Source organism: Galeopterus variegatus, unplaced genomic scaffold (genome assembly GCF_000696425.1).
Source record: "Galeopterus variegatus unplaced genomic scaffold, G_variegatus-3.0.2 Scaffold3068, whole genome shotgun sequence".
In the NCBI taxonomy this organism is placed as follows: domain Eukaryota; kingdom Metazoa; phylum Chordata; class Mammalia; order Dermoptera; family Cynocephalidae; genus Galeopterus; species Galeopterus variegatus.
This window is the reverse complement of record NW_007729179.1, coordinates 61,562-70,449: the sequence shown is the minus strand read 5'-3', so window position 1 is coordinate 70,449 and position 8,888 is coordinate 61,562.

Sequence of the window (8,888 nt, the reverse complement as noted above, 5' to 3'; positions counted from 1 at the left end):
GGCTCCCACCCAGCCAGCCCCCAGCCCCATTTCCTGCCCAGGCCTGAGTGGCAACCTTGACAGGGAGGCTGCAATTGTTCCCTTGCACTCGCCTCCTGCAGGCCACCAGCATCCTTGGGCCAGGGAGTGTAGCTTGAAACGGGTGGGGAGCCGATGCAGAGACCCAGAGAGCCCCACACCCAGACCCTGACACCAATGCACAGATGGGAGAGCCAGTGGCTAGGGTGGGCACCAGAAATAAGAGTGGACAGAAATGCAGGGACACAGGGACCTCTCTGCCCAGAGAGAGGGAGCCTGGTGGGCAGGGGTCTAGGGTTTGTAAGAAAATAACCTAAGTGATTCATTTTCAGAAATGATTATCTGAGGGTGTTTTATTGCGATGATAATTAGTTGCTAGCTCCTTTTGTTTTCTTCATTCCCTGGTATTTCTCCTTTCACAGGGCTTCAGCGGGCCTTTTTCACGGGCTTGCCCTGAGCTCCCAAAGGAATTCCTTGCAAGGGGGTAATAAATTTTAGGTGTCTTTTGGGAAGATGGTGCACCCTGTAGTACTCAGCCAATGAGGAACTGGGGGGAGGGACTCGCATACTAGGGAATAAATTGCTTGCTACAGCCCTTTTTTGTGTGCCTGTCCCGTTCAGACACCCGGACTTGCAAGGCTGTTGTTAAAGTCTCACTTCGCTGTACCTTTATCTCCATGTCCATCCTTTGGTATTGGACGAGTGAGGGCATTTCTCACAGGGCGGGGAGGAGTGCTGGCCAGGAGGCAGCTGCCCCAGCCAGACCTTGGGGCTCTGAGCCCTCGAGACCCTCAGCTCTCCTCTGAGCCCTTCTGGGCCCCCAACCTCCTTCTCCCTGGCCTGCCAAGCTTCCTGGCCTGAGGTGCTACCTACAGGTCTGGGCATGATTGACAAGGGGTCCCTGTGGAGGAGGGACACACACAGCTCTGGTGGGCCACTCTGGCTCGGTGGGCCACAGGACAGAGCAGGTGACCAAGGCTTCCCACTCCCACCCTAGCGCCCTGAGAGCTGTACACTCTTTCCCTCCTGGAGTTCCCGCTGCAGGGGCAAGCAGCGACCACCATGGGGGCATGGCCTTGAGGGAAGGGAGGGGGCTGCTCTCAGGGCTGCTGGGACCAGCCTGGCCTCCTGCTGTCTTCACATTGCCCCTTCTTCTTCCCCTCCCCCAACCAGGGCCCTGCTTGGGGAAAGGAGCTCTGGCTGTGCTGGGGATTTGTCTCCCCAAGGATGGTGCCTGGGGACCTGGCTCCTCCAATACCTTCCAGGTAAACAGCTTACACCTGTGGTGCCAGCAGGCAGGCAGGCAGCCCAGCCACCAACGTTCCCATGAGCTTGAGGCCCCTGGGGGTGCCTGACTAAGGCTGTATGGGACTGCTGAGGGCAAAGCCTTCCCACGCCACCACCTACTGCCCTGTCGGGCCCTGCCAGGTACAGAGCAGCCCAAAGATGGAGCCAGAGCCTAAACTCTTCTGCCCTGGGACTGCCCTTCCACCCCCAGGTGGCTGCCTGCAGTCATTCGACAGGAAGATTCCATGCAGGGACATCACGGCAGGTGAGCGGGTGACCATGGTGCAGCCCTCACTGGAAGCAGGGGACCTGGTCAAGGCTCTCTCAGTCAGGACAAAGAGGGACACAAAGGGGAAGGGACATGGATCCTCCAGGCCACACGGGCTCAGGGCTGCCCTTCCTATGCCACAGCCCCCTACAGGTCACCACATGCAGTGGGCCACACTGGGCCATGCCATGTCACCAGTGTAGACACTGAGGTGCACCTGGGCCCCAGGACACCCTCAGGGCCTGCATCCTGGTCACTGTCCTAATCACCCCCTGAGGCCATTGGTCTATCTTCAGGCCACAGGCCTTGGAGGACCATCCTCTCCACAGAAAGACCCACCCCCCCACCAGACCGACATTCCCTGTGAAGCATCAGGGACCAGCCTCTCTCTCTGGGAGATCCTGTGTTCCCATGTTCCCACCCACTCACCCCACCCACACCCAGCTCAGCTCAGGGTATGGAGGTCTCCATCAGGGACTTCCTCCCCATGGGCCCCACACGCAATACTCCTGGTGACTCACTGGTTCCCCTACATGGGGTTCTGCCTCATGAGCTATCTATCGTAACTATCTAGTTCCAGAACATTTTCATCACTGCAGAAGGAAACTCCATACCCATTAAGCTGTCCCTCCACATTCCCCTCCCCCAGTGCCTGGTAACCTCTATTCTACCCTATGTCTCTGTGAATTTTACTACTCTAGGTACCTCATTATGGCACTAAGGCTAATGCCAGAATCCTGCCGACTACGCCAATTGTAAAGCTCTTTTAATCCTGTTTGTGATGCCAATTGTAGCATTAAGGCTAATGTCGGAAACCTGCCAACGTCACCAATTGTAGCACTCTTAATCCTGTTCGTGACGCCAATTGTGGTGCTACTCAACCACACCAGTTGTCAGGCTCTTTTACTTGTCAGTAATTCTGCACCAACTGGGCCAATTGTCAAGCTAGGGCTGGGTCTGGAGCTCACAGACCCCTCAAGCCCATTCACAAACTGGGTCACAAACCCTAAACATGCCAGGCTGGGTCACCAGACCCTCCACATGCACATCAATGAGCTGGGTAACCTGCCGAAAGGTCCTTGGAAGCCACAGGTTGGAAAGCATGGCCACATGCAGTGGCCACCCGAGGCAGTAAACTCCAGCCAAGGTGGCGGCGCCATGCATGCAGCCATGCTTTCCAATCTGTGGCTTCCAAGGACCTGTTTGCCAGTTACTCAGCTCATAGACCTGTGTGTGTGGAGGGTCTGGGGACCCAGCCTGGCATGTGAGGGGTCTGGTGACCCAGCCTGGCATGTTTAGGGTTTGTGACCCAGTCTGTCAACAGGCTTGAGGGGTCTGTGAGCTCCAGACCCAGCCCTAACTTGACAATTGGCCCTGTCGGTGCAGGATTACTGGCAGGTAAAAGAGCCCGTCAACTGGTGTGGTTGAGTAGCACCACAATTGGCATCACGAACAGGATCAAGAGCGCTACGATTGGCGACGTTGGCAGGATTCCAACATTAGCTTTAGCGCTACACTCATGTAAGTGAAATCATATGGTATGTGACCTTTTGTGTCTGTTTTTTTTTTTTTTCCTCTTTTGGTAGCTGGCCAGGGATCTGAACCCTTGACCTTGGTGTTAGGACACTGCGCTGTAACTGACTGGGCTAACTGGCCAGCCTAGCTTCTTTCACTTAGCATAATTCTCAAGGTTTACCCATATGAGGGTACTTCAAAAAGTTTGTGAAAAATAGAATTGAGAGAGAATATGAATTTTCCAGAACTTGTTGAAGTACCTTCTTCTTACAGCATGTATCAGTACTTTGTTCCTTTTTATGGCTGAATGATATTCTATTGTATGTATATAGCACGTTTTATCCATTCATCCATCAATGGGTATTTGGGTTGTTTCCACCTTTGAGCTGTTATGAATAATGCTGCTGTAAACATTCGTGTACAGGTTTTGTTTGAATATCTGTTTTCAGCTCTTTGGGGTGTATAATGTAGGAGTGGAATTGCTGGATCATGTGAGAATTCTACATTTAACTTTTTTTTTTTTTTTTTGTCTTTTTTCGTGTCCGGCAACGGATCGCAACCCTCAGTGTCGCACCCGTACCGGACTGGGACCGGCAACGGGATCACAATCCTTGGTGCTGCGCCCGCACCTCGCTCAGCCAGTGAGCGGGAACCGGTCTGTATGTGGGATCCGAACCCTCGGCGGGAGCGTCGCTGCACTCCCAACCGGCGCACTGTAGCAGTGCACCACCGGGCCGGCCCCCTACATTTAACTTTTTGAGGAACTGCCAGCCTGTTTTCCATGACAGCGTCACCCTTTCACACTCCCACCAGAAGGGTCTAAGAGCTCCAGATTCTCTGCATCCTCAACAACACTTGTTATGCTCTTTGTTATTGTATTATTTATTTATTTGTTTGGTGGCAGCTGGCCAGTATGGGGACCCTGGACACTCCTAGAGGGTGTGAAGTGGTATCTCATGGTGGTTCTGATTTGCATTTTCCTAGCAATTAGGGATGTGGAGCATCTTTTCATGTGCCCATTGGCTGTCTGTATCCTTTGCTCATGTTTGAATGGGATTGTTTATGTTGCTGAGTTATAAGAGTTCTTTGTATATGCAGAATACTAGAGTCTTATCAGATAAATGATTCTCAAAGATTTCCTCCTATCTATGGGTTGTCTTTTCATTCTCTTGATACTGTCCTTCAATACGCAAATGTTTTTAATTTTGGTGAGGTCTAATTTATCTCTTTTTTCTTTCTTTGTTGCTTGTGCTTTTGGTGGCATATCTCAGAGATCATTGCCAAATTTAAGCTTATGAAGATTTACCCCTGTGTTTTCTTCTACGTGGTTTATAATTTTAGTTCTTCTTCTTCTTCTTTTTTTTTTTTGGTGGGTAGCCAGTACAGGGATCTGAACCCATGACCTTGGCATTACCAGCACCATGCTCTCCCAAGTGAGCTAACCAGCCATCCCCTATAGGTTTAGCTCTTAAATTTAGGTATTTAATCTATTTTGAGTTGGTTTTTTGTGTGTATGGTGTGAAGTAAAGATCTGACTTCATTATTTGCATGTGGATGTCCAGTTTTTCCAGTACCATTTGTTGCACATGTTGGAATGAGCAGGACTGAAGCCATGTTGGGATCTACAACTGAACTGTTTCTAAAAGATTTTAAAAGACAGTTTTTTTCTGAGCATGCATTTCTCTGAGTTCCCTCTTTTCCCCTGGCTATTTGATATTTTGAACCTTGGTTATTGGGCAAGATGACATTATTTACGTGAATGTAAAGTTGTTTTCCAGCCAGTCTGGAGCTGCAGACTTGCACGTACTACCCAGATCCTGAGATAAGGATGGGAGTAGAAACCAGGTGGAGTCTTGGCGAGACCTTGCACCTGAGACCTTGCATGACGCCCTCGCTGCTCGTGTGCCCTCCCTCCTGCTTTTCATTTCCCACATTCCATTCCCTCACACCCCTCTTTAAGACCCCCTCGGTAAACCTGAGTCTTCGCGTTGGCTCTAGTCTGGCCAGTCTCCTTCAGGTGTACCAGAGAGATGGGCCAGCCTAACATCTCTCCTCAGGTCACTGGTATTCCTTAATAAAAGCTGACTTCCATTTTCACCACTTTTGACTTTTGGGTTGTTTGTGTGTTGTCTGGGGACAGGCAGTTTGGTATCAGTTTTGGGGAGCCTCAGCCAGGAGGTGAACATGTCCTGTAACAAACAGACTATTCTCTCCTCCACCTGATGATCTTGGCACCCTTGTTGAAAATCCACTGACCATACAGGTGAGGGTTTATTTCTGGGCTTTCTAGTCTACCCTTTGGTCTATGTGTCTATGTTTATATCCATATAGTGCAGCACGCTGTCTTGATCACTGTAGCTTTGTAGTAAGTTTTGAAATTGGGAAGTGAGTCCTACAACCTCTTCATTTTCTTTTTTTTTTTTTTCTTTTAAAAGATGACCAGTAAGGGGATCTTAACCCTTAGCTTGGTGTTGTCAGCATCACGTTCAGCCATTGAGCCAACCGGCCATCCCTATATAGGATCCGAACCCGCGGCCTTGGTGTTATCAGCACCACACTCGCCCGAGTGAGCCACGGGCCGGCCCGAACCTCTTCATTTTCTTTTTTTTTTTTCTTTTAAAAGATGACCAGGAAGGGGATCTTAACCCTGAGCTTGGTGTTGTCAGCATCACGTTCAGCCATTGAGCCAACCGGCCATCCCTATATAGGATCCGAACCCGCGGCCTTGGTGTTATCAGCACCACACTCTCCCGAGTGAGCCACGGGCCGGCCCGAACCTCTTCATTTTCAAGATCGTGTTGGCTATTCAGGGCCCTTGCAATTCCAAACGCATCTGAGGATCGGCATTCCCATTTCTGCAAAAAAAGCCATTGGCATTCATCGGCTACTTAAAGATAAATTCAGAGGGGAGAGAGTGGCGTGGTGTCTTAGTCCTTCCGGCCTGACACGGTGGAGGAAGCTGGCCAGCGGTGGTCAGCTCACAGAGCACCTGTGGCAGTGAAAAGGGCAAGTCTTGCTAGTCATGTGACAGCAACAACTGGGGACTCTGAGCAGGGGAATGACCCCCTCTGGCTGCAGAGAGAGCGCTGCGGGGCTGAGGTGGACAGAGAGGAGGGGACGCAGATGGGCTGACAAGGTTGGACAGGGCCAAGTGTATCCTGAATGACAGGACTTGCTGGTGATACAGAGAGGAGGACATGGGTGACTTGGAGGTCACTCCCAGGTGTGTGTCCAAGCCACTCCAAGCCACTGGGCAGCAGAGTTGGGAGAACAAGGCAGGGCAGCTCTTCTGGTTGGGGAGGGGAGTGAACGTGCCCTTTTCTGGAGCTTTCTAGCCCGAGATGCTCATTAGATGTGGGGGTGGAGATGCAGGCATGGGGTGAGTGGGTCAGGGGCACATGATAGGACCATGTGTGGCTGAGGACTGCCCTGGGGCTGCCCATGTCCCTTCAAAGGGGCCTAGGGGGAGAGACTCTGGGAGGTGGAGTAGGCGGGAAGATAACTGGATGGATGGGCTGCTGGCCTGGGCACAGAAAGACGGGCAGTCTCCACCCAGACAGGCTTGACCAGACCTTGGGAGAGGCTGAAGCTCTGGGGGGCTGGGGGTAGGGAGAGCATGAGAGGTCCTCCCTTGTGTTCTAGAGGTGACAGGCACCAGCCTTGGGGAGTCCAGAATGCACAAGATCAGGGCTTCCCAGGCTGGGTGTCTGGGCTTCCTGTGGGGAGGCTGGGCAGGGAGGGACTGATCCTGGAGCCTGGCATAAGTAAAGTCGAGGTGACCCCTGGGAGGGACCCCTGTATCCCCAGAGCTGGGCCTGGACAGGGGTGGGGGATACAGGAAGGGCTGGAGGCTAAGGAGGGAGTCAGCTTCATAGAGTCCTTGAATGCCAGGCCTGAGGGTGCCTCTGGACAACAGGGAAGACTCTGCCTGGGCCCTTCCCCTCAATCCTGTCCCCACTCCAGTGGCCCCCAGCCCCTTCTATTGTCATTTACTGGTTCGCATGCTGTGAGTGCCCTGGGAGAACAGAGACCCCTCCTCAGTCGACCAGGAGAACAGGCACTGGATAAAGATAGCCACAGTGAACTGTTGGCAGCCGGGCTCGGGAGAGGTGGGTGGGTGGGTGTGTCGCTCCCTGTGTGCCCTTCTGCCCTGGACCCCCTTACTTCCCTTCAGCACTTGGTGTCAGGTTTCAGGTCGCTCTTCAGACCTGGAGCCTGGAGGACCTGGCCTCATGCCCTGGGTCTCCTTCCCTGTGCCGGGGGGACTGCAATGAGGGTCACTGAGTCCCTGCCCTCTCCTGCCCACCAGCCCCTGGGCTGTGGTCCGAGCCATGTCCAGCAGGCACAGCGCACTCAGGCGGGGCACCACATCATGTGCTTGGGGCAGGAGGGGAGACAGCAGTGGCCCTGCACATGCTCAGCTGCACTGGTCCTGAAGGCACAGCTCCCTCCTGGGAGTCGCCCTGGGGCCTGAGGGCTGTTTGTCTAGAATCCTGTCCCGGTGGCCCAGGCCCCTGCCACCTGGGAGATGATGCAAGGTGTGTCTCAAAGGGGCAATGAGGGCAGGGCGTGGTGTGGGAGCCAGCAAGGGCCTGGAGCAGGGCCCAGACCAGGGTGGGGTCTGGGAAGTGGGCCATGGGGCCTGAGGAGGTGGAAGAGGAAGCTGTGGGCAGGGACACCAAGCAGCAGGGTGCAGGCAGAGCCAGGAGTATCCAGGGCTGCCCCTCCTGGGGAGGCTGGGCCTGCAGGAGCTGGGTGTTTTGAAAACCAGCAGGCGTGGCCAGGCATGTGGGGTGGCTGCCTGGAGCCAGGGCTCCTGAAGCTTCCCTCTGACGTCCATCTGAGATTGGCTGGGCCCTGCCGCATGCCCCCTGGGGTTCGTGCCCAAGCCTGCCCTAGGGTCTCCTGGGGGTGAGTCCTGCCTGATGGATTGGACTTCTTAGGGTCTCTCTGTCATGCCCCATTGTGCCTGCAGCAGCCTCTGAGGGCCATCAAGGTGGGCATCGAGGTGTCCCTGACATCTGAGAGATACCATAGGGAGGAAGTCCCCCACCCTTGCAGAGGGTGGCAGGAGTGGGGACCTGTGGTCAACGCTGACCAGGAGCCTCCTGGGCATTGCTGAGGCCAGGACCATGCCTGCCTGCCCCTGCTGTCTGGCCTGCCCCCATACGGCCTCCGACAAGAGGTTGGGCAGTGCCAGTGCCTGTCCCCATCTTTGAAGGGTCTCAAACGCTTTGAAGCGTCTTTGCCTCCTCGAGCCTCAGTTTCCCCTCTGTGCAACGGGAAAGAGAACAGGACAGGGCAGCTCTTGTGGTGGGTCCGGAGGCTCCTACGTCCCCCTTGGCCACTGGGCACACCGGCTGCAGAGAGATCCGAGGCCGTTGATGGATTTGGACAAAATGACCCTGCTGTGGTCACGTTCAAGCAAGACTGAAAAGGCAGGAAGAGCCCCCAGAACCCGAGGCCGGTGGAGGAGCCGGGAGCACAGGGCCGCACGGGGTCATGCAGGGCCCAGGGAGGTCCCGGCCTCGCCCCCTCCCCCGGTGTGGACGCGAGTCCGCGGTGCACAGACGGCAGCTTGGGGCGGGGGTGCTTGTTGAGGAGCGCGGCCCCGGCCGGCCGAGGACTCCGAGGAGCCCCAGGCCTGGACGTCCCGGGGGCGAGCGGACGCGCGTGTCAACTGTGGGAACCCGAAGGCGACACTGAACAGCAAGGTTTCCAAACCAGGGGCGGAAAGCGGCCGGGGAGGCGGCCGAGTCCCGGGGCACCCCCACCCCGGCCTCGGGCGGCGCCCCCGCCC